Source organism: Aquila chrysaetos, chromosome 5, assembly GCF_900496995.4.
Source record: "Aquila chrysaetos chrysaetos chromosome 5, bAquChr1.4, whole genome shotgun sequence".
Lineage (NCBI taxonomy): Eukaryota > Metazoa > Chordata > Aves > Accipitriformes > Accipitridae > Aquila > Aquila chrysaetos.
In genome coordinates this window covers 53,813,722-53,837,148 of record NC_044008.1, presented here as the reverse complement: position 1 = coordinate 53,837,148, position 23,427 = coordinate 53,813,722, and the positions used below count along the sequence as shown (strand labels likewise).

The following is a 23,427-nucleotide window of genomic DNA, read 5'->3' as shown; positions in this document are numbered from 1 at the left end:
TTCGAAAGCCTAAATGACTAACTACTTATATGTAGGCTGACTTTTTTTTCTTGAGTCAGCAACAAGGCATAAACTGATCTTTTTACCTCTGCTTTTCACACATCTATAACACAGGTTGAGAACTTTGAGGGAGTGTGGAAATTTAAATTGTCTTAAGATCTTTTTGGTTGTTAAGCAAATATATATCATTATCTCACTGAGATATTAGACTAGAAGTATCCAAAGGGATTCTGTAATATGAATCGCATTTCTCATTGCAGAATTCTCCTTTCAGGGATATGTGGTGATACGTGAGGAGGACTCCTTATAATGCCCATGCTACATGCATAAACTAAAAGGAAGCTTAAATGTCAGAGTTGGTGAAAATTATTGCTATCTTTCCTGGTTCAGGTTTAAAACAGTGACTGCAGTTATGCTGACATTACAGTGTAATCATCCTGAGTGCATACCTTTTTATTATAATAATTTTATTATAACCTGAGCATTTACCCTGAATTAGCAAATTTCTGAGCATGAACGTGATTTTGTAGGTTGAAATCTTAAAGCAAAATTGCCGAGTACAGGCTACGTGGGAATTCATAAGGTGTGTGCCCATACAGCTTTAATGGTGGAGACTGGAGGCAGTGTCAGAGAGAAAATTGGATTGTTGGTGTTGCTATTATTAGTATTATTTACCCTATAGTAGCACATACAACACATGATTAGGGGGTTTGGCTGTGGTGGGTGCTGTCCATGCCTGACATGAAGAGATAATTCCTGCCCTTAAGCACTTTTGTCCCATGATAATGATGATATAGAACAGAAAACCAGTGGGTGGGAGTTGTGGTGGGGGAGGCTGGTTATATAAAGAAGCCTTTGGCACACTGCAGACGATCACCTGGTTAGATGTTAGCTGTTGACAGCAATTTTTAAACCTCGTGGCAGAAGGCCCTAATAGGGCAACTGAAAGAAAGAAAGTTGGAATATTTTATTTGAGGATTGGAGCCATCCAAAAGAGATATGTAATGAACAAGTTTTTCTGCGCAAGTAAGTATGCCTTTCCAATGAAGGTACAAAGCAAAAGCTAAGCTAATGTCTGGATTTATCAAAGCAAGGACTTGGAGTGGGTCAGTCACATGATGAGTGAATGTGCTAAACACTGAATTTAAGTGCCTATGGCTTTGAAAGAACTTTCTGAAAGGTGTGTTTTGTTATAGGAAAGCAAAAAAACAATATAAAAATCTCCAGCATTTTTATAAAACAGCATTCTTGCTTTCTGACCAACCCTACCACATGCCCAGGTCTGCAGTCATGCAGATACAGTGATCAGCATTTAAAAATCTGGAAGAAAATCATAGGCCTGTACCAATGGGACTAAAGCAGGAATAGCTAAGAATGTTTTCACCTTTGGCACCAGAGACAAGAGGGAAACATAATTGCATATGCTAATATGCTAGACTTTATACCATCTACAGTCCCTGGGGCTAGCCCTGAACTGAAACCTTATTGTGCCAGGTGTGGTACAGCATGGGAGACGGATGGCCTCTGTGTATGCAGGACTTACAGCCTATATTCAAGATAACTGAGAGGCACAGATGCTGAAATGAGGATCATGAGGAAACAAGACAGTACTGACCAGTACAATAATACCCCAAGAGTCACACTGCTTTTAGGAAGTATCATGATATAAATGTGACAATATTAGGAGGCATTGTCATTTTCTGGAGCACTGTGTTCTCAGAGTGTATCAGAATGCATCTTGCAGTGTTGAAACACAGTCTGGCAGGTTTTCAAAGGTCATTAACCTGTCTGTGAAGACAAGGCTTGGCTTACTTATTAAGCACAGATTTGCTGAAAGATTCATAAAGGATCTATGAACAGTTTGGACAGATACTTGTTTCGAATGCTTCAGGCTGTTGTAATATTCAACATCTGGGTTCAAATCCCAATTATGTGGCTGAAGTCTTCTTTATTTTAGAGAGAAAGAAATATCATCTAGTTTGTGATATTATGTGAATTCAGTGGGAGCTTGTAGTTCTGACCGAAATACCATTAAATTATGTGCCACTAAACAACTCTTCCTCTGAAGCTTTACAATGCAATGAAATTGAGGACTTTCTAGATCTATCCATGAACCAACTGAACTCAATCAAAACAGAATATGTAGAAAACCCAGTTGTCTGAACTGAAATAGAAATTGTTTGGGGGAAAGACAGTGTCAAGGCAAGGCAACACAGTTTCTCTCAAGTTTCCAAGACTACAAAAGTAAACATCAATACTCTTAGGTGATGAAAATATTTGTTGTTTTATCAAGTGAAAGAACAGCAAGGCAGCACACCATGTTTTACGCTGTGGGGATGCCTCTAGGCAAATCTGAATAACCATGTATGTGCTTATTTTGTTTAAGCAGCTTGGATAATTACAGCTTTTGGGGACACAGCCTAATTTGTGCTGCTTTGTGTGGCTTTGATCAGCAGCTACTTTTCAGTTTCCTCATCTTGTATGGCATGCCTTTCTCTCTGTGGTTTGGCTGATGGAAGGACCTATTGTCAATATTTTCCATGCTAAAAACATAGCTCAAAAGCAACAACTTAAAGCTAAATATGAAGGGACCAAAGGGTGAAGGTTTTCTGAGTAAGAACTCCCATTGTTTTGTACAGTCTCCATGCATACGTATTTCAACTTGAGAAGTGATGTGAAGCTCCAGCACTGGGGAACTTGGCACATGGGTAATGAAGAAGAATTGATAGCCCTTGTTCTTTCCTTCTGGTTCTGGCCAATTCACAGTTTTCATGAGCTATAGCAATTTTGCTTTCCTATCAAATTTGTTATTTCTCCTTTGTACATTTGTTAATCTGTACCTGGAGAGATTCTTTTCAATAATGCCAGTGGCACAGGTAAATCACAAAGCTTGCCAGGACTTCATAGTTGTTGCACATGATCATACTTAAATACTCTAAATCCTTCTCTAGTACAGACACATGGGGAATAGGAAACATCACTGATGAAGAAGCATTGGGTGGGTGAGGAGTGTTGGGAGAACAGCGTGATCAGCCCAGTAGGAGTGTGGTGGGAAGGAGTTATTGCCATACTGGAGGTGCTGACAGAGTGGGAGCGGCCCAGGGACAATAAGGGCATGGCATCCTCTGTGTCAGCTGTGCTTTATTTTCCTTGCTCAACTCTTTCAGATTGGTCTTGTCAGGCTTTTGATTAATGTGGCCCTAGGATGGTTAAATTTGTCTGAGTTAAATTTATTAATGTGCGCCTTGTTAATAGGAAGCACAAGCCATGCATGCTCTCAGGCACTGCACATTCACTGCATGCTGAAGGGAAGAAAAATGGGCTGCTGTTTTCCTTCATTATGCCTTGTTTATGTGAGACTTTGATATTCACTTTAGGCTCCTTTCTCCTTCCTCTCTTTCTACCTCCCCTTTATATGATGCCGGTGTACTGAATAATTTTTATTAAATGCTCAGTTCTGAAACTGATATGAAGAAAGGAAGAAGTGAGCCAGGAGCTCTTTGGCTCCCTATGCTTTGCATCTCAGTCATGCAACAGCTCAGTTACAAACTTCCATTCACACTTGATCAATGTCCGTGGGTGCCTGAAGACTGCAACAAAGTCTGAGGCTGGTCAGTCCCTGCTGAGCTTTGCAGCTCCATAGACTAGTACAAATAAACTGGTAGGGTCTCTCTTGTTTTTTTTTTTTTTTGTTGTTGTTGTTTTATTTTAAACTTGCCCTTCCCACCATAATATGAAGACTGAGCATCCAGCAAGTACTCATTCTAACTGCAATAACCCCCGTAGTCTTGTGATAAAGCCATTAGTTTCCCATTCTGACTGTGTGTGGGAGGCACCAATGATGAGACAAAGGGACTGGTTTTTATCTCCTCTCTTATCTGTCTTTACCATGTTCCTCTTTTCCTCCTTATTCCCTCTTACAAAGAGTTAGACCCTGCAGATTTGACCTTCTATATTATGTACAAAGCTTTTCCTCAGAAGACTGTAGCTCTTCTCAGAATTATTTAACTCCTCCCCTGTCCAAAAAAAAAAAAAAAAAAAAAAAAAAAAGATGAGAGTTTTCTGCAAGCTTGCATGTGTGGTGAGCCTGCACATTACGCCTGCCTTGGATATTGAATCATCGCATGTGAGCCTTTGAAAAGGAAAGAAGTTGGGGAGTGGAGAAGAAAGAATGGTTGGGCAGGCATTTACTCTTTGCTGACCTTGTTCCTGGCTATGTTAGGTCTAGCCTTAGACATTGCCTGATGAGAGTTAAAGGAACTTTTGAAGGGAGAGCAATTCCCAACATCTTTCAGGGCATTCTCAAATGAACACAGAAGCAGTGAGAATGATAAAGCTTCTGATCTTGGTGCCAACTCCCTACTCAGTGAAATTAATAGGTGCTTGCAGAGCTCTGATTTTCTTGGGTTTGCCACACACAGCCCAGCAAAGGCAGTGTTAACAGCATGCATGTGCATTCAGTAATAGTTTGCAAACCCTTAATTCACAGTGTTATGGATGCAAATGTGCAGTATGTAACTGTGTTCTTCTAAAGTCCCTGGCAGACAGCTGACTAGACCCTGCAAGCCGTAGGATACTGTTGTAAGCGGCAGAGCAAATGGACAGATAAACTCTTCAAAGAAGTGTAAGTGAAAGATCTAAACACTCATACACAGGCGATGATAAATTTGTCTTCTAGTTAAGGAAGTAGAGGACACCACTATGCCACTAATATTAACAGAGTGATGGAATTAAAACCACCAAATGCAAAATGACTGATCAGAGAAAGACAGTTTGCACTGTGCTGTTTTGAACATGCCATATGAGCATTCCTCAGGAGGCGTTTCCTGGCTGTGCACTGAGTTGGGGTGGGTTAGCTCTCTCCTTTAGTTAGAGAAGGGAAAGGGGAGGACATCTCTGAAGCGATATAGAGTGGGTGCCATTCTGGTCAGCACTTGCAGAGAGAAATAATGGAAAGAGTCCCAAGGGAATTCCTTACACGAATGAAGATTTTAATGGGTCTAGGGTGGTACAGCAGTGCACTGCTTCAGCTGATCACCGCCAGCATTGCTGCGCTCTCACCTGAAGGACATGAGCATCATATATTGCAGTGGGGGTTAGTCCTGCATCCACTGAGAACAGTGTCACTCTGCTGAGTGGGGTGGGACAGTCATTGTTTATGGTTTCACAAAGAAAGTAATTGCAAAGCTTTCTTCGTGGCTGGTTGTACTGTTGTGATTCCCATTAACAATACTGATTATGAGCATTTCCCCCAGTCGACACCCCCTTGTGAGTGTCCTTTTAGCAGTGTGTAGCATTATAGAGCTGAATCGTGCCATTTAAAGTTAAACCTAAATGTCCCAGTGAATTAGCAGCAGTGGTGAGGGGAATTAAACAAAATATTACACTAGCAAATGGATTTACATCTGTAATAGCTGTCACTTTGAGTTGCTCTTCTGTTATCACATGTCCTCTTTATGCAAGGCTGGGGAAACCATCGTGAATATTAACATAAAGAGATAATGACACCTGCTTATCTTAAATGTAGTTTTGGGGGGAGTTGAAACATGTTTTCTGTCTGAGTCTAAGCATATTTCTAAAGATGGAAACAGTAACATTTTTGGGATAGGTATGGCACGATGCTTGTGCCCTTCGAATCTGCAGATGCTCCTAGAACTAGAATGAGGGATAAAGTGAGACTAATGAGGCGTGTTTACTTGGTCTCATATTAAGCCTACAGAATCAAAAAGACATAGTTGCTGGGAGAAATATTCTAACATTTCTCAATTTGCTTGTATAAGCTATTTAGATGGTTGTTTTGCAACTTTGATATTTTCTCGGAAAGAAACAAGCCCTTTACCTTTAAATATAACTTGCAGCAAAGAGCAATTCCTGAGCAAAGAGCAGCAGAGGATGTGAATTGCAGAGGCCGCTTATACAGGATACTGGGAAATAATGATCATGTGGAAAATGTACACAGTTTAATTAAGCACATTGATTAAATCAATATGATTCAAACAGCTTAGTGCTCCAATCAGCTTAATCTCATTAAATGTAATTCAGGCCTCAATAATTGATTAATAATGCATTATAGTTTATGAATTATTGACTCCAAGTTATTATAACTGTGCCTGCTGCCTGCGTGGCAACCAGTGTTGCATGTTAATTATGAAAGGCTCAAGCTCTCTTCTCTTGAATAACTTTTTCAAAGCTGGAGATGACATATCTCCTAGTGAAACAAGGATCAAATTAGATCAACGCCTTATTGGAGTTAGTCTGCCCCAAAGGAAAATGCACTCTTTAAAAGAAGCTCTCATCTAATAATGTTGAAATAGGGAGGTAGAATGACCTGCTTTGATTGGTAATGATCTTTCAAGCAGGCAGAACTGCCTGTAGCAACTCAGCTGGAGTGCTAACCTGGCATTGTGCTGGTTGGAAACAGTTCACAACAGCAAGCGCATCTGTTGCTCTAGTGTCACTGCGTGCTATACCTCCTCCAGCACACATGCACACAGTATGGCCAATGTTGCTGAACCCTTAGGTCACATTTGTATGCCAAATATAGACCAAGCCAGTTCCCCATGTTTGTCTGGATGCTGAGTGGTTTCTGTGAAAGGACCGACAGGCTTTTCTAATGGCATTTCTACACTGCAAGTGTCATACAAGAAGAAAGAACCGTTGGTGCTATTGATGAAAGTCTCAGGAGAGAAACCGAGAACTGAAGAAAGCCTCTGCTCCTCATGTGGCCCCCATATTAGACTGCATTTCCACTGAATGTGAACAGAGGCTGTTGTCTCAGATTGTTTTTCTAGCTATCCAGGTACTTAACGTGGTCCAAATTGCAATCTTATGCAGAAAAAGTCCACTAACATTACGTTTCCTTAAAATACTCCATTTACAGAACCTGTTCTGCTTTTTCCTTTCATCTCTTCTCTAGCTCTACTCCTTTTTTGTGATTATAGTTAAAAGTGAACAGGTTTTAGTGTGTATAGAAATTGAATGAGATGATGATTATAGCAAACTGTGGAGAAGAAAAAATGTTTTGCTTTATTCTTGCATCTGCAGTAGTGAGTTTTGTATCTGTTTATTCCCCTGAATTGAAGATTTGCTCCTAATCTGCAGGGGTACCAGGCAGAGGTGCCAGTTCCTCTCTTGCTTTGTACCAAACACTTTGTTTCTGGTGACAGGAAGAGTCAGCTGTTGTGAAAACTGAGATGCTGTTTTAATGCAGTAGTGAAGAAAGGCTGAATAATATAATCACGTATTCTACGGTGCTAAATAATTACAGAATTGAGAATACAATTATTTTTTTCCACTTGAATAGGCAGTTTATCGAGCATCTGAAGCCAAAGCAATGATCTCCAGATATGCAACGCTGATGGTGTGTACTCTAAATTTCTCAAGATTGTCTTTCAATTTCAAACATCTCTTCTCTCTTTTCTTTCTGGTATCCCAGTCACAAGCATGTGGCAGCCCATTGCAAAAAGAGCAGACAAATCCCTGCAAAACTATGTTCCTGTTTGAGTATCCAGGCTACTGCCATAAAGGTGGGAGCTGGTTGAATGGAACATGAAATTTGTGAGACAGACACAAGGCTGTCTGCAGACCGAGGCCAGTATTTTTCATGATGTATCAACTGCTCTTTGAATCCTAGCATTTGGTGGAACTGACTCAGCCAGCACAGGTTTGACACTATGGTCAGCCTTCTGTCAGTTTGGCAAAATGAGTATTAATATATTGAATCTAATTAGTCAAGGCAGCAAGCAATGCACAGAAAACACCGAACAAGAATGTTACAAATGGGCCTTGAAGCATAGGCAACCACAATGTTTTTTGCAAAGGGAGAAAGTAAATGTTAGGGTAATGTCTCTTTCTCTCCCACCCTTTGCCTTGTGCAGCATGCTGGCAGAACAGCCATCTGAAGCGAGATAATTTGTACTGCAGTGGTTGCTCTTCATTCACTTGTAGTTTTCTGCATTTTTTTGTTAAATAATCTTCCTTCTGAAATTTGGAGATTTGTTCTAAGCCCTCCTCTTAGGGGATAGTACTACAGAGTTTTATGCTGTTTCTTCAGCATTTGTTCTGTTACTTTTCCTTCTTCGAATTATAAGAGTCTTATCTTTGTCTTGAGAGACTTGTAATTTTTGCATGTCCTTTCCAGAGAAGAAGTATTCTGATTAACAACAGCATTTTCTGGAATGTAAGTAAGCAATGTTGTCTTGGTTGGTATGGACTTGGGCTAGAACATGAGTAGTGCTTAGCACTGGCTATGCTCCAGTCTTCCAGAATATTAGAGCCTGTTCCGATACACTAACGAATTAAACATCTTGAAAATCTAAACCAGCACATATCTTAGTCATAATTATTTTCATTTGTGATTGGTTTGTCAAGTGCCTCAGAAGCACCTTCTCACAGGAGCATGGTACTACTTGTATTTTTGTTATAAGGCATTGAAAATTATGAATGAAACTGAAAATGGTTTGGTCATATGTATTTCTTATATGGCTTTGGAAATCTATAGCCAGCTGCTTGGAACACGCCTGTCTCACAACACCCCAGTGTCCTGACCTCATTGTAGTAGAGCTACAAGCTTCTGTAGGAGTCATAGGTTGCCCAAATTCTTGCTTTAACAGAAAGGGAAAAAAAATTTGTCTTTTCTCTCTTAGGTGGAAACAATTTGGGAAAAACCTGCAGATACTGTGCTTCCAATGGCCAATCTGTGTATCTGGTAGAGGTATTGAAATACAGCCTGGCAGAGCCCCCAGGCAGCTTTTACTCCTTCAAATGGTGAACAAGCATTGAACTGCTACTAGTTTTCTGTTATCAACTTCAAATCATGGCATGAAAAAACCCCCTGTATTTCAGTGAGCTGCACATTTCCCATGCCTGGCCATAAATTCCAGTCACACATGGTCCCGTGGGGCATACGCTAAAAGGTCAATGTGGTACTGTATAAATTAGCCAGAGAAGCATTTGAATTGAGTTAAATCTGTTCTCAATGTGACAGAGATGGGCTTTGTGAGGTAGGACATAATTTTAGGGTCAGATCGACTGCGCAGACTGAATATCGTTATGAGCAATATGCTTACTAAGGGATGAAGAGTTAATGCTTGTGCCTCAAGGTAAAAGCAGAGGTCAGGAAGGGGTTTCTTCCAGCTGGTCACAATATTGCCCAATTGGTCATGTGTCTTACTGCACAGGTTACTGTTTTTCACAAATTACAAGGTCTGGAGGACCTGCTGATGCAGGGTATAAAGTGGGTTGGCTTGAAGTTAGTTGGGTTTGCCCCTCAATGCCTGTGTTAAATCAGTTGCTTCTGGTTCGTAGAGCTGAAGTTGTGGATGGTGTGGCAGTCTGTGGATCAGCCTTGCTCCTTGAATAAAAGGCCATTAAGGCGGCCCCCACGGCCCCTAGGTTAGAAACCTGCTGTAAGGTAAGAAAGTGGAGTTTTGTAACAATAGAGGTGTTGTTTGTTTGCTTGTGTGTCTTTTTTTTTTTTTTAAATTTTTCCTGTCTTCTCTGCCCTGTCTGCTCTCTGTAAGGCAGTTAAGAAGCCCTCTAAGAAGAGGAGATGAGCTGTTGGGCTGTCCCAGTGACCAGTTGCTCTCTTTTCTGTTTGGTTGTACCTCCTCATTGATAACTACTAGGCAAGCTGCGGTCAGGGAGTCAGGGCAGGACAGATGGCAGGTTGGCCTTGTGAAAGAGTAATCCGTAGCTGGAAAGCTCACAGAGAATAGCATGTGTACCAGCTGCTGTCAGACCCAAACAATTGCACTTGCTGTCACAGAGAGCAGTTTTTGTTGCCAGTTCAGTATCTTTTCCTTTCTGGAACAGAAAGACTGTGCTGATACACAGATTAAGCTAGATACACATTGTTTTCTGATGCCTGACGATCTCATGGGGACTAACTATTTTTTGACTTGTACTGGATAGCAAGATTGGGCAGAGCGGGCAGAAAGTGGGCTCTGCCACTCCTCTAGCAAACCACTGCTTTTAGTTTGGGAACTCAACTTGGGGACAGTTTAGGGGAAGATGGTCAAGTCTTGCACAGGTTCTGTTAAAGAATTGCTAGGCTGTGACAGAAACCAGAGTGCATCCTGCTAACAGGGAAGCCTGCTCAGCTTAGGTGTTTTTTTCATGAGCCTGTGAATCTTGCATTTCTCACTCTAACAATAGGCTTCTGCTCTGCACAAGCAAGCCCTTGCTTAATACACGGAACTAACAGGCTGTTGGGAAACAGTGTGGGTGGCATTATAACTTTCACATTGTTTTCACCTTTATCTTTCTAAATTGGGAAGTTTCTTGGTGCTTTTACATCTTGGCTGACTGGTTTGGAGAGACTGTCTATTGTGGCTCACTTTAAAATAGAAAAAGTAATTTGCCTGATACCTCAAGGCTTTGAAAACTTTCTGGAAAACAACGGTCCGATTTCTGGATTTAATGTTCCAAGCTGCGCATTTTTGTCTGATAAAGGCTGACCTCTAGCTAGTCATGTATTACAAACGATCAGAGTTGTTTGGATTGTATGGAACAGGTTTACTGCATGTTTGCCAGAGCTGCAAGCAGATAGTTTGTTCAGCTACTCTGCCTGCATCTATGTGAGGGGGTCTACACTCATGTGAAACGTAGCAAATGTTATTTCCCTGTGCTGATCCTAATATTAATCTATGTGAGAGCATTAGTGAGTGAGGAGGCATTCTCACAATACACTCTTTTTCTCCTGATTTGGTATCTGTAATTCTGAACACCTGCTATTTCTAATTCCCACCTGTAAGTTGATTTTGCTGGGAGGGTCTATGCAGATTTCTGCCTGACCTGTTTAACTGACTTTAATTTCTCTAATCGGAGAACAGGATCCATTGCTATGTGACTGATGCAGCCAATCTTATACCAGTAAAATAAGTACAGCAATATATTGAAACGAGTAGTTTGCAGACACCACAGGCTGACACTTCTTGTTGCTTATAACTGACAGATTCTAGAAACAAGTATTTGTGATTAATGGGCTGCAATTATACAGCAATGCTAAAATGAAATAAGACTAAAAATACCCCATAATGATTTTTAAAATGCTGTTCTGTTAATGAGAGGATTTGTCCATCTCTACATCAAAGAGAAACTTGTTAGTGCTCTGAGCTTGCCCACCTGTTTCTAATGCAGAAATAGAAATTGCTAATAAACAAGTGGAGACAGCTGTTATGTTCAGACTGCAAATGTGCTGATAAGATCAACTAGTTGACGAGTGACATGGTAGATGCTGCAAAGTGCACCAGTGTTCATAGAGCTAAACTTGGACTTCTGTATTATTCCAGGGCATTTATTATGTAGCTGTTGGATATTGGTTTCTAGCTGACAGAAAAATAGGTGCATTGAGTCCTTTTCATTTGAGGTCACTTGGGTTTTTCTCTGATTTCCCCTACTTCATTTTGATGTGTGATTTTGCAGACTTAGGTAGCAGAAGGAACAGTACTAGTCAGTGTATCTCTTCTGTCTTGGGGGGGGCAAAGTTGCATTTTGAAGTCACCAGCTACCCATTATATCTGTAAACAGGCCTCCTAATGAACTGCTTTTCTAGTTTTGTCAGGATGGTTTTTCTTAAGGCATATGGCATCTTAGAGAACTTCCATGCCTTTTCTTCCTGCTCCATCTTAACTTAATGTTAATGAGCTTTGCATAATCAAATCAGGCCCCAGAACCAACAGGACTTGTTCCAGATCTTAACTCTGTTTCCCAAAGAAGGCATTTTTTCAGTAACACTCAGAAAATGATATCTATCAAATCACCAGCGCATTTAGAATTTAATTTGCTCTATCAATTGCAATTGTCGTGCTACTTAGCTGTGGGGAAAAAAAATGTAATTTTCCTTGCCACTTTGTAATTTTTGTTACAAGCTTTTTCTCTTCTTTCTTCATTGAATTTGTTTAATGAACTGTTTTGAAGATTTTCTTTCTTAGCCTGGGTGCTGCTTCTTTGTCTTTGAAATAGATGAGGTTAAATAAAATAGGCTGAAAATTTTATTAAAACATGATGGGGGCAGAGGTGATAATTATGAGTGAATATAGAAGTCAGAATGGGATTGGAGGTATGTCTTGACCCACAGCTAAGGAAGGACTTGTAGATGACTCTGGGAAAACATTAGACAGCATTAGGGAGTTTTCTTCTGAGTCTCCCAAATGTTCTAGGCGTCTCTATTTTTTTAATTGTTATTTTTCAGAAAAACCTGAGAGACCTACTAAAACATCCCATTTCCTTTCCTCATTCTTCTCTTACCGCTTTCATATCATCTTTCACTTTCTCCCCAAGTCTGAAAGCATGACATAATAATGATGGATGCAGGAAAATCATAGCACTCTGCAAATGTGTGTGTTTGTGCTAACTTTAGGAAGGGTGGGTGGGTTTCAGAATGAAAATGACAGCTGTGTTGTAGCATCATGGTATAGGACAATTAACATAACTGAGAGGGGACTCTACTGGTGATGTTTAAGTGCAGGATTCAATTCATTTTCATGGCTAATGAAAAGAGGAGGAAGTGCTTTGAAGTAATGGATTATGTAGAAATTCACTTCTCGGGTGAATGTGGATGGCACTGGATGCTTCATGACTGGGGCTTGGAAAACAGATGTTGAGCTTCCAACTCTGACTGATTTGTATTTTATCCTTGGGCAACTTACTTGATTCTTCTGTAAATCCCTGCTTTCTTGGAACACACTTGAAACATGTAATCTTCAGTCTGTGAAGTGTTTCAAGAGAAGATGAGTGAGAGGGAATTTATTATTGTTGGCATCAGAGTGACTTTCACAGGTCTCCCAAAGGATGTTTAGGTGCCATGGCGAGCACCTAACAGAAGACTGTAAGTAGTGATTGAAGTGGAGATGAAGAAAAGAGGTAGATGGATAGGAGGGCAGGAAGTTTTTAAATACGTTGTGGGTCAGGCTGCATCTGCCAGAAATAAAAATGCAGAGAGGTTTTTATGGTAAAAATGAGGCTGTAGTGGATAACACAACAGAAACTATCTGTGACTTGATTTTTCCTTTGTGCTTTCTGTGCTGGAGGTATTTCTGAAAAATGATGTTGTCTTAGTTTTTGTAGTGCTCCCTGCCCCTATAGCCTGGTGTAAAAGCTGCAGCCAAAGCCGAGGTCATTCCTTCCCCTTCCTGACCAGCAGTGGACAGGGTAGGCTTTAACAAGATTAGTGTCTCAGCTGCTTTGTCACTTCATAGTGTTGCAGGTCACCCTAACACAGCTTGGGAATTTGTATCGCGGCAGAGTAGGAAAGTGCATTTAGTAGAACAGGCGTTGAAGGCCGTTCTTGAAACACAGTCCTGTAAATCCTGGCCTCTGGCAGCCCAAGCTGTTTAGTTACGTTTTATGAATCGGGTCATATCGTGTCTGTCACAGCTTCCAGATGCCAACTCCTTCTGTGACAGTTTTGTCAAACATTTTGAAAGGGCACAAAAACAACAGCTAGAGGGTCACCATGAGGCACAACTCAACACAGAGGAATTGTTCTTCACAAAGAGCAACTGGCCAGAGGCGAAAGAATAAGCAAGAGACAGATGAAGGACTCTGGGGTCTCGGTGGCTGTGGTGCCCCTGCTATCCCTATTCTTCCCATGTTTAGCACTAACCGTGAATGAGCAATAAAAATGTAGTGACATGCTTATAGTCTCTGTGCTGACACAGGTGATGGGCCTGCAAGCTATGCAGAATGCCTGTAGATAGACTTGAAACAATGCTCCTGCTCATAAGCAATGACTTGCTGCTTAATTTCATACCCTTTTAATCAGAACACTCCCAGGACCCACCTTCTAGCTTGTCAAAGGTCTTTCCCACTAGTTGGGATATCACTTGCAATGCAGATACCATGACCTTATTTGTCAGCCTATCAAGATGTAACTTGAAATTAGGCTCAGCCCACATAAAATAATTGCTGTTCACATGACGGGTAGTGCTGGTAAGATGCTCCCCGTGAGGCCACCTAACCTGCCTCAAATCTAATTTAATAGACAGAAATCAAATAAAATAAATCAAATTAAAGCATGCAGCTAATGCATGCAAACTCTAAAATGAATTTGGATTACAAACAGGCAGTGAGACTGAATAGTTGGTTTCTTCATCCATGAAGGAAGCATACTAAATAATACGGAAACCAAAAATAATTTAAGGAGATCTTTTGATTTTTGAGAGCTGATGGGGATGTTAGATGGCAGGTGAAGGTTATTTTTTCTGATGTGTTTTTCATCACCTGTATACTCTTGCAGTTAGAAAACATCAGTCAGAAGTCTCTTCATATTTTGAAAACAAGGTATTAGCATAAGAAGCTTTGTTAGAGCAGGAAGATAAATCATCTTTGCAATGCTAGCCATTAGTCTGTCACGACCATGATTTACAGGGATTTTCTTTTATTTAAATAAAAGTGTTTCTTTTAAAAGCGTTCTGATGGTTTACAGAGCAGAAGATGAAGTGGTAGTGAATGCTCTGAAATGTAATGCTTTCGATATGAGTGCTTCTTATAGCAAGTAAGAGAGGAGCTCATGCTGTGGATTGTACAGGCTGTAAAGAGTGGCTGAGCTACAATGGAAGGATTCTGTGGCAGCATCAATTAGAAAAGTTCAAATTTCTGCTGGGGAAATGTTGGGGTGAAAATGCAGGAAGGCACTGGAGTTGAGGAAACGTTGCAGTATCAGCTTCATAAAGCTAATGTGTGTACTATGTGTCAGAAATTCAAACTGATTAGCAGCCAGCACTCATGCTGTTAAATTATTTGCCTAAAAGAACCTTTTGGAGAAGATTTTTTTTTTTTAAATAAATTGAATATCACTTAGGAAACCATGAAATAAAGAACAAAAACTTCTCGTGTGAAAACTCCCACTTTTGCAATGATCCATGGAGTGGTGAGGAAGGACATCACATGTTCCACTTCTGTTCGTTCTGGGACTGCCAAGGCTGTTTTGCAGCCTGACTCCTTTACTTATGAGTACTTTTTTCTGTGCTTTGTAGCAACTTGTGAGGAAAAAAAAAAAAAAGAACATTTTTCCTTTCCATAGCCTTCCTACCATCTTATTCCTGAGAAGAAACAATTTTCCTCAAACAGACTAGTAGTCTTCCTAGCCTGACATTCTGCTCCCTGTAGTGATTGATGTAGGAAGACATCGTTCATTAGAAATCATTTTGCTAGCATCTGAAGGGAAAAACTTCTTACTGACCTTAGACAGTGACTGCTTAGAGTCTTACCACGTACTGTTTGAAATTTCTGCATGTTATGTATTTTATGAAGTGGCAAATTTTGTTCCACCTAGTTTTCTGTCAAGTATTCTGGGATTCTGGTTGTGCTATATGATCCTGATTCTTTCTTGATCCTTAGGGTATTTCGATAGTAGAACTGCTTGAAAGTAATATGATATGAACTTGCTTATGAACTTCAAGGTTCATCTCTGTTATCTTCCTTGGAAAACTTACATTCTACTTATGACCTAAACAACTAACGTGAGCTCTTGATCTGAGGTTTGAACACAAGATATTAAAACACTGTTATTTCTAGGGTGCTGGAGGGCAGTAGGGGAATAGAGATTAGGACTGGCCACTAATACTAGATCTGCTACTGGTATGGGTTCTCCTAAACGTTTCAGGGGAGAAAAAAAAAAAAAAAAAAGAAGTTCCATTTATCATGTTTTAGACATAAAGTGCTAGTGTTTCCCATTTATCGTGTTTTAGATATAAAGTGCTAGTGCCTCCCACTTTGGTCTTTATCAGGATAAAACTTCATACACAGAAGCAGGCTTTTTGTCAAGGCTAAAGTAGGCAGGAAGCTGTACCATTCAGGGGTGAACAGTAAGATAATCTTCTAGTTTAAATATATTTCTGCATCATTCTGGTGCTAAATATTTTCAGTTTAGTCAAACTCTGCTTTGTGTCTGTTACACAACGTGTCATGTAGTCTAGAAGATGAGAAATGGTGCTGCTTATGTCATGATACAAGATCATTGGGCCAACACCAGTTTTGCTGTCATGATGATCTGATTGAAAGACCTTTTATGTTGCTCCCTTATTTGCATTCTCTTGCTCGGTTGTTTGGGGAGTTCATCTCAGAACTTGCCATCAAGACAAGATTCACTATTCAAAATTGGGAGACAGTTTTACCTTATCAACCTCTTGTCTGTGGAAAGTGAGAATTTCCTTTGGGATCAGCTCTGGGCAATGCAGTTCTAAAATTTAGTATAGATTTGGTCAGCAATGATGTAAGAGTCAATTTAGTGATGCCATAAATGAGATGAACCTGCAGAAGGTCCTTTACTGTGAAGTTGTTGACATAGTGAAGTGTTAGATGATGTCTTTTGTAGACTTGTCTGTTTTCTTTCCTTTTCCTCTGAGTTTTTCATATGTAACAAAACACACAAGTTAAAACTCTCAAAACTTGCTTACTGTAGGAGAAATACAGGATAATATTTTTAAGAAACGTTCCCTGCCAGGATATTTCTGGAGCAATGGAGTGATAAATATCAAATCAAGTGAAGACCAAGAATTTAATTTTTCCCATCAGAGCCAATCTGTGATGCTTTTTATCTTAACAAAAATTGATATTTTATCCCTTTGATAATGAGAGGCTCTGATTGCACTTCTTACAAGTAATTCCCTGAGGAAGACCTCAAGTCAGAGGCAGAGATGGATCTGTGCCTCTTAAAGGCACAAGACATTTAAGAATAAACATTGCTTTATGCTGTAGGTGCCATTAGGTGGGTTTTAAATCTCTGTTCTGTATAGACAGTTTATGGGCAAAAAGCTCTTTACTATAGAATTTGTCTTTTGTAGAGCAGAACTGCTTGAAGGACTACGCAACAGATAGCCAAATTGAACAAGAAAATAAGTTATTATTCCCAGTGGTGAAAGAAACGCTGACAGGTGCTCCATTTTCCATGCCCATTTTGGGGCTAACAGCCCCCAGCACAGATCCTAAGTTGATCTTAGCCTGCTGCAGTCACAGAAAGACTGGACAAAATATTGAAATTTTCACACAGCTTTTAACCATTCCTCTCCTGCCTAGATTCCCAGAAAGAGATTTTTCCAGAAAAATAAGGGGTTCGGAACTGGATCCGTTGAAATTAGTAAAGGAAACAAATGCCCGTTGGGTTATTTCTGTCCCCAGCTACTGCAAGATTGTTGTGTACGGAATGGCTTCTTGTGCTCTAGGCAATGTGGTTTTAATGTTAACTTCTACCTCTCCACAGGGGAGACTTTTCAATACAACTCACTGATATTCAGCCTAAATGTTCCTTTGTGAAGTTTCATCCCATTAACCCTGGCTTCACCCTAGTTTACTACTCTAAGCAATTCCTCTTGCTGCTATGCCTGCTCTCAAAGCGATGGCAGTGAAGGGCATGGGGTATTACACTGGGGTAAAGGCTGTGTCTCTCATAAGCAGGAGACGTGGGTTGAGGCATTACTCACAGCGTGAAAGCCATTTACTCCTGGAGTGTGCTCTGGGGGCGTCCCCTCTGCAAGTGACTCCTGCTGCAGACCGTCCATCTGCTGCCCTTCATTTCTGCAGAGAAGCTATTAATGCAGTCCACAGAGCTGGGGACATGGCTGGAGGGCAGCTCATGCCTCAGAATTCACAGCTCAGTGATGCTCTGCCCTCTGGGTGCAAAGTCAGCTTGATCCCGTTAGGGATCAGATACTCAAAGGTCTCTCTGGCTAGGGATGTAACTAGGAAGTGCAGAGTTGTTTCTCTTGCAATGTTGAAATGTGCCTTGCAAATGAGATAGATGGGCTGTGAGTGAGTAGTGGATATATAGAATGAAATGTAAAAGTAAGGGGTGAAAATATTGCTGTTTTGGAGCTGAAGCCTTATTAAAGTCCTGTCTGTCCTATTTGGGCAAATTCTTTCTAAAGTATCATGTGTCACCAAAATCCCATTAAACTGTCACATAAATTATCAGAGTTTCTTTTTTCCATCACTGTGGATTACCTAGGGAGATATCTTTATGACAATGGAAGCTTTTTCAGTCTGCTCCTCCTGCCTGATTTCATTTCAAATGAAATCCTTCTCTCAGAAAAGAGCCCATGGATTTCATAGCTCTATGGATCTCTGCGCTCTGCCTGTACAGCAGTTATCCTGTAGGTCTCTGTTGCACTTATCTCCTGCCTGCACCTTCTTTTAGGCATGGGACAGTTTAGGGCAGTGCTCTCACTTCTCTGATCATACTGAATGAGAACACTGTACAGTCTGTCTGGATAGATCTCTGCTCCAGTGTCTTCCAGTCTTCTGAGCATCCACTGGCTGGCTCTTCTCTTAGGCCAGTGTTGTTATCTTCATACAAAAAAACCCAGAAAGTGAGAGTCACATACGTACCTAACTTGAAAATACTGCTGTGTTGTTTTTTTTTTGTTTTGGTTTTTTTTTTTTTTTTTTTTTAATACTTGTCGTGTCTCAGAGGTCTTGCATCTCTGCAAGGCAATCTATGTTTTTCCCATGCTGGCTGAAAAACATATGGATTGATGGTCAGGCCATGGCAGTACAAAATACTTGAGTATCTGAAATTGCCTGCTGCTGTAGAACAAATTAAGGCTGCAATGTGAGTGTTATAGAAGCAGGGGATGATAGATCCTTGCCTGCCTTTGACAGATAATCTGGAACTCCTGACATCAGCTAACTAGATAATCTGTTGGGCAGACTCTTGGAGCTGATCTTAGTGTTTGCTTCTCACCCCTTTCAAAGGGTGCATACACAGAAGCTGAGAACCACAAGACTTAAGGATAATGGAGGGGCTTTGGAAGATAATTACTAATGAAAGGAATCCCAGTAACTGTATTACTACAATCTTAAAGTGGTAGGACTGTCACTAACAGAGCAGGCAAGAGAGAAGTTTCCATAAATATCTCTGATCTGTATAAGGGAAGAAGCCCAAACTATGTCAAAATATCCTGATGATGAAATATTTCTGATTAGTTATTAGTTAGTGTCTAATGTTTAACATAAAGTGGCTAACATTAAGTAGTAAGCAGACACCTTGCATCAAAGAGATCAAGGGAGATGGCTGAGGTGCCCTGTGGACTGGAACAACGATTCCAGCAGCTCTCAGAACACAGAGGTAATTCCAGAGGACTAGAGGGGAATCTTGGACCAAATTTCTAAGGGCTTAGCTAGAATGACCTATGTGGCTATAGTTCTTGTACTGACACTGTTCTGGGCACTGTAGTGGAGCGGCATGATGCAGGACTTTATGAATAAGGACCTAGCAGAAGGTACTGTAAATATGCAGGCACACCAGTGAAGGCAGTCAAGTCACTATGGATTAGCTTAGCTGATAGACTATAACTTGCATTTCTTTTTAAGCAACCTAGTCCCAGTGAACAGTGAGAACAACTGATTGCTATCTCTTTTTATACCAGCCTTTTGCAATTTAAAGGTTACCTCCTTCCTCTCTGTTGAACTTTCTGAGTTTAAAACCTATTTTCTCTAGCTTTTCTTTGTAAGTTATGGCTTCTGAACCTTTTGTCATTCTTAATGACCTCTTCAGTTTTCATGGCATTAATTTTTAAACTATGGTGGCCAGCAGTGGGCATAGCACTGCAGCTATTTGGTTTTGTTCGCTGAGTTGAGCAGAGCGAAGTAACGATGTTCCTCGTCTTAGCTGTGATGTTGCCTGTTAGTACATCCCAGGAGACCTGCCATTTTTGGAACTGCTTTGCATCACTAACTTATCTGTTTTAATCCCCTGATCCTTCTTGGCAGCACTTCTTCCTAACCAGCTGTCCCCCATCTTGATTTTATTCCCTTGGAATCTGGCTGAGGAGAGCGGAGAGATCCGCCAGCAGCTCACAGCTTGCACGAAAGCAGCTGATGAGACCTTGGCAGGGCCAGGAGCAATGGTGGGAGATTTAAAGGCGGTGTAGCCGACACTGGCTCTCAGTCACCGAGGCAAGCAGCTCCGGTGCTGGCACGATCGGCGGCGGAGTGCTCCAGCACAACGCACAAAGTGTGTGGGGGTCCTGAACTGGGGAACCTCAGGGGAGCGGAGACACCCGCAGGGAGCCGGCAGCTTGCGCGAGAGTGGCTGAGGAGACCTGAGCGGGGCCAGGAGCAACGGCGGCCAAGCCCTCCCAACGCTATAAAAGAAACCCCGGGAGCTCTAGGGACCAGGGCATGGCACGGCAGTTGCTGCAGGAAGGGCGCCGAAGCTCTGCCGGCTCAACCAGGGAGCAATGGTATCCACCCGGCAGAAGGCCGTGTCCTCTCTAAACTCTGGACCCACCGTGGCTGACGCAGCTCTGCAGACAGAGCTTGGTGGGAACAGGCTGCCACCCCGGTGCCAGGCTGCCGGCTGTGCCCTGCTCTCATGCCACCGATACCCGGCGGCAGCGGTGAGCACACCGGTGGGAGGTGCGCCCAGGTAGAGGAAGTCCTCTGCTCAGTGACAGAGCTCTGGGAGGAGGTAAATGCAAGGCAACTTGCTTGTCATCAGCCTAATAAGGTAGCTGCTCTATAACAGCTATGTGGTTTCAATTTTGAAGCTTGCTGCTATCCGAGCAGCTCAGAGGGTGTGCAGGCTGAGATAGGATATGCCAGTGAATGTTGAGTTGGCATATCCAAAAATGGATTGTAATGCAGTGGTTGGAAATTTCAGCTAGACTAATTCGGGTGCACACACTTAAGATGGGGATGTTAGATTATAAACTGAGACAATTTGTAAAGGGTTATAGTAGGTTTTTCGTCGGTGCAAGTTCTGAAAATAAGATTCAGGTCTTCCCCAATCTTCTGCAAGAGGTACACTTTGATTTCAACAGGAATTAGTTCATGTGGATTTCCTTTGGCTTCAGTCATACTGACGGTTATGCTACATAATGGTAGTGGTTCCTGCTGCCTTCAGAGCTTGTCATTTTGGAGTCTGCCCCAAAACGGACTTGACAACTTGCTTACCAATTTCCTGGAGTTAAAAACCAGTGGTAGTAGGATGTCAAGCTGCACCAAGGCTGGGCGGTCTGTACCCATGTTCAGCTCCCTGATAATCTCTGATTCAGAGCTGAATGAATTCATAAAACACATGCACAAAAGGAGGTTGCCAAGCAACTTGGAGCCTGAAACTCCCCCACCAAGCTATGAGGATAGAGAACAGGCAGCCAAGGCAATTTGTAATGCTCGCTTCTTTGCCATAGGTAACAGTAATAATACATATAATATAGAACTATTTAAGAAAGGAATAGCTCATTGTTGATTCTGGAAAACAACAGCTGGTCCTGCCAGACTGTGTATTTTGCCTCTGTCTTAAGATGTGTCTGCTTTTGGAGCATTTAGCCAAAAGCAGGGTCAGCAAAGAGACGGCAATGTTGGGGAGGAGGGAGATGGGGAGGAAAGTATTATTCTATCTTAAGGCAACCGAAAGACTGACAACTACTGGAAAAGTTTTAGGAGGGGAGTAAAGCGTCTGACAGATTCTGCCTCAGATCAGTCTCATGTTTTCTGTGATCTCAGTATTTGATGCTTTTTACAAACATACTTTAATATATTCATTGTACATCACACCATATCCTGTCTTCTCTCTGGCTTTGCATAACTGTGCAGCCTTGGGCATATCAGATGTATCCAGGACAGGATGCAGCTGTGACATTCATGGAAGAGCTATGTGATGGTGCTGATGCTTACCCATCATTTGACTCACAGAATACCCTGTAGTGGCCACAGATAATTGAATTGGAAGGGAGACTTTAGCTTTCTTGGTTTCTGTCTACTCTGGCCTGGGGTAAACTTGACCCTTTGATTTGTGTAATGCTCATGATAAAGTCATGCTGTATTTAGGCATAAGGGAAAAAAATAATTCTGTGTCTTAATGGCCCTGGGCTTTTGGGGTAAAGAGAAGAGAGGTATGCAGAAGCACAGCCAGAAAAATTCCAGTCAAGACCTGGATCTAGGTTGAATTTCTCACATGCTGTGTATATAATTCCCTTTGACTCCTTATAAAATCCTAGCCCTATGTTGTTTCAATGCCCTGTCCCTTTACAAATGGCATGGCTCAAATCTCAGCTTGAAATAATTTAGAACATCAGCCCAGGTCAGGGCATCTGAAACTGCATTTAATTTCCTTTCTGTGCTCCTCTTGATGAAGGACACTGCTGTGTTAATGGAGTTTTGTGCATTCAGGCTGCTCTTTTCCCAACTGATGTCATGATTAGTGACATCAAAGTCACCTCTTAGTGAACCTTGGTGATGACATGACTAGAGGAGGATCCTTATAACGGGCAGGAGATTAAGCAGCAAGTTAGCAGTACTGGAAGAACAAAGCTCTTATTTTCATGCATATATCCACAGTCAAAATGAGTGAAGAGAAGGGGAGATGGGAAGTAGGTGATACATTAGTAGAATTATATACTCAAAGGGGTTTTGCTCAATGTTTTGCAAGAGGAATCAGTGATGCTTTCATCTCTCACCTTGGGTATTGTTGGTGCCACCTTATATTCTGGGCATGTTGAAATGTATCAGTGTAATGAGACATGATCCGCTGAATAAGGCTTTACGTAGCATTAAAAGGTTCCTCTGCTTTCTCTTTTTATTATTTACATTCCCAGAGAAGGTTATGTGTCATGTGGGCTTTGCAGAGATAAATGTCTAACCTGAGCTTTCTGGCAGCTTCCCCAGAACTTGCGGAGGATCTGCCTAAGTGTTGGCCTGAGTATTTTGAAGACTTAAGCTCAGTTCTGGGCCTGGAAGGATGTATATGAGAAAACCTGTGGTTGTGTGTGCTAAAGATAGGTTTAGTGGAGCACAGGAGGGGGTAGTACAAGAGGCTCTGAAGTAGCACAGAGAAGGGCAGCTGGGTACCAGTGTAAACTAGTAAGCTGGGTAGTACTGAGGTGGTCTGGTCAGGACTGCAGTCGTGGGGGTGTTGGAAGTCAGGAATGAACTGAAGCAGCTGAACCAAATGCAGATATCTTGACTGGTGCCTGTCAGTTGGAGTGCTGAGTATGGCTGGCCAGTGCTGCTGTCCACTACTTTCATGAGCTCTAATGTTTATCACAGTTATCACAATAATTTCAAGCCAGATAAGTAACTGGATAGGCTGTAAAGCATAGGATTGAGTGACTCCTGCCTGCCACAGAGTTAAATCTTTGTTTCTCAGGTGTTTCAAGGGTAGCAAGTTTTATGGCCACGTCGTCAGCTCTTTGCTCTATTTGCTGCTTCATTAGTCTTCGTGCTGGGTGCAGTCTGTGGGAGCACAGCGTTTGGATACGGGATTTGGCTGTGATGACTTCCGTGAAGGGAACAGGCAGTTAAGAAGCTCTGCGGTTTCCTTGCTGGTACTTTTGTTATGACTCTCTTGTGGATGGGATGTCAGAGCGGCGGATGTGCTTGTCAGGAGGGGAACTTGTAAGGGAAGCTTTAACTGGAATAGAGAGATTTTCTTGGCTGGACGTACAGCCTATAGGCCCCTCTGTCATTGCCCACAGGGAAACAATG

At 41.6% G+C, this 23,427-nt stretch overlaps 1 protein-coding gene across 2 annotated transcripts in view; it reads left to right on the top strand.

Annotated features, from left to right (window-relative positions):
* AGBL1 (AGBL carboxypeptidase 1) overlaps positions 1–23,427 on the top strand; it is a 304,599-nt gene that overhangs the window by 92,059 nt on the left and 189,113 nt on the right. The window lies entirely within an intron of this gene.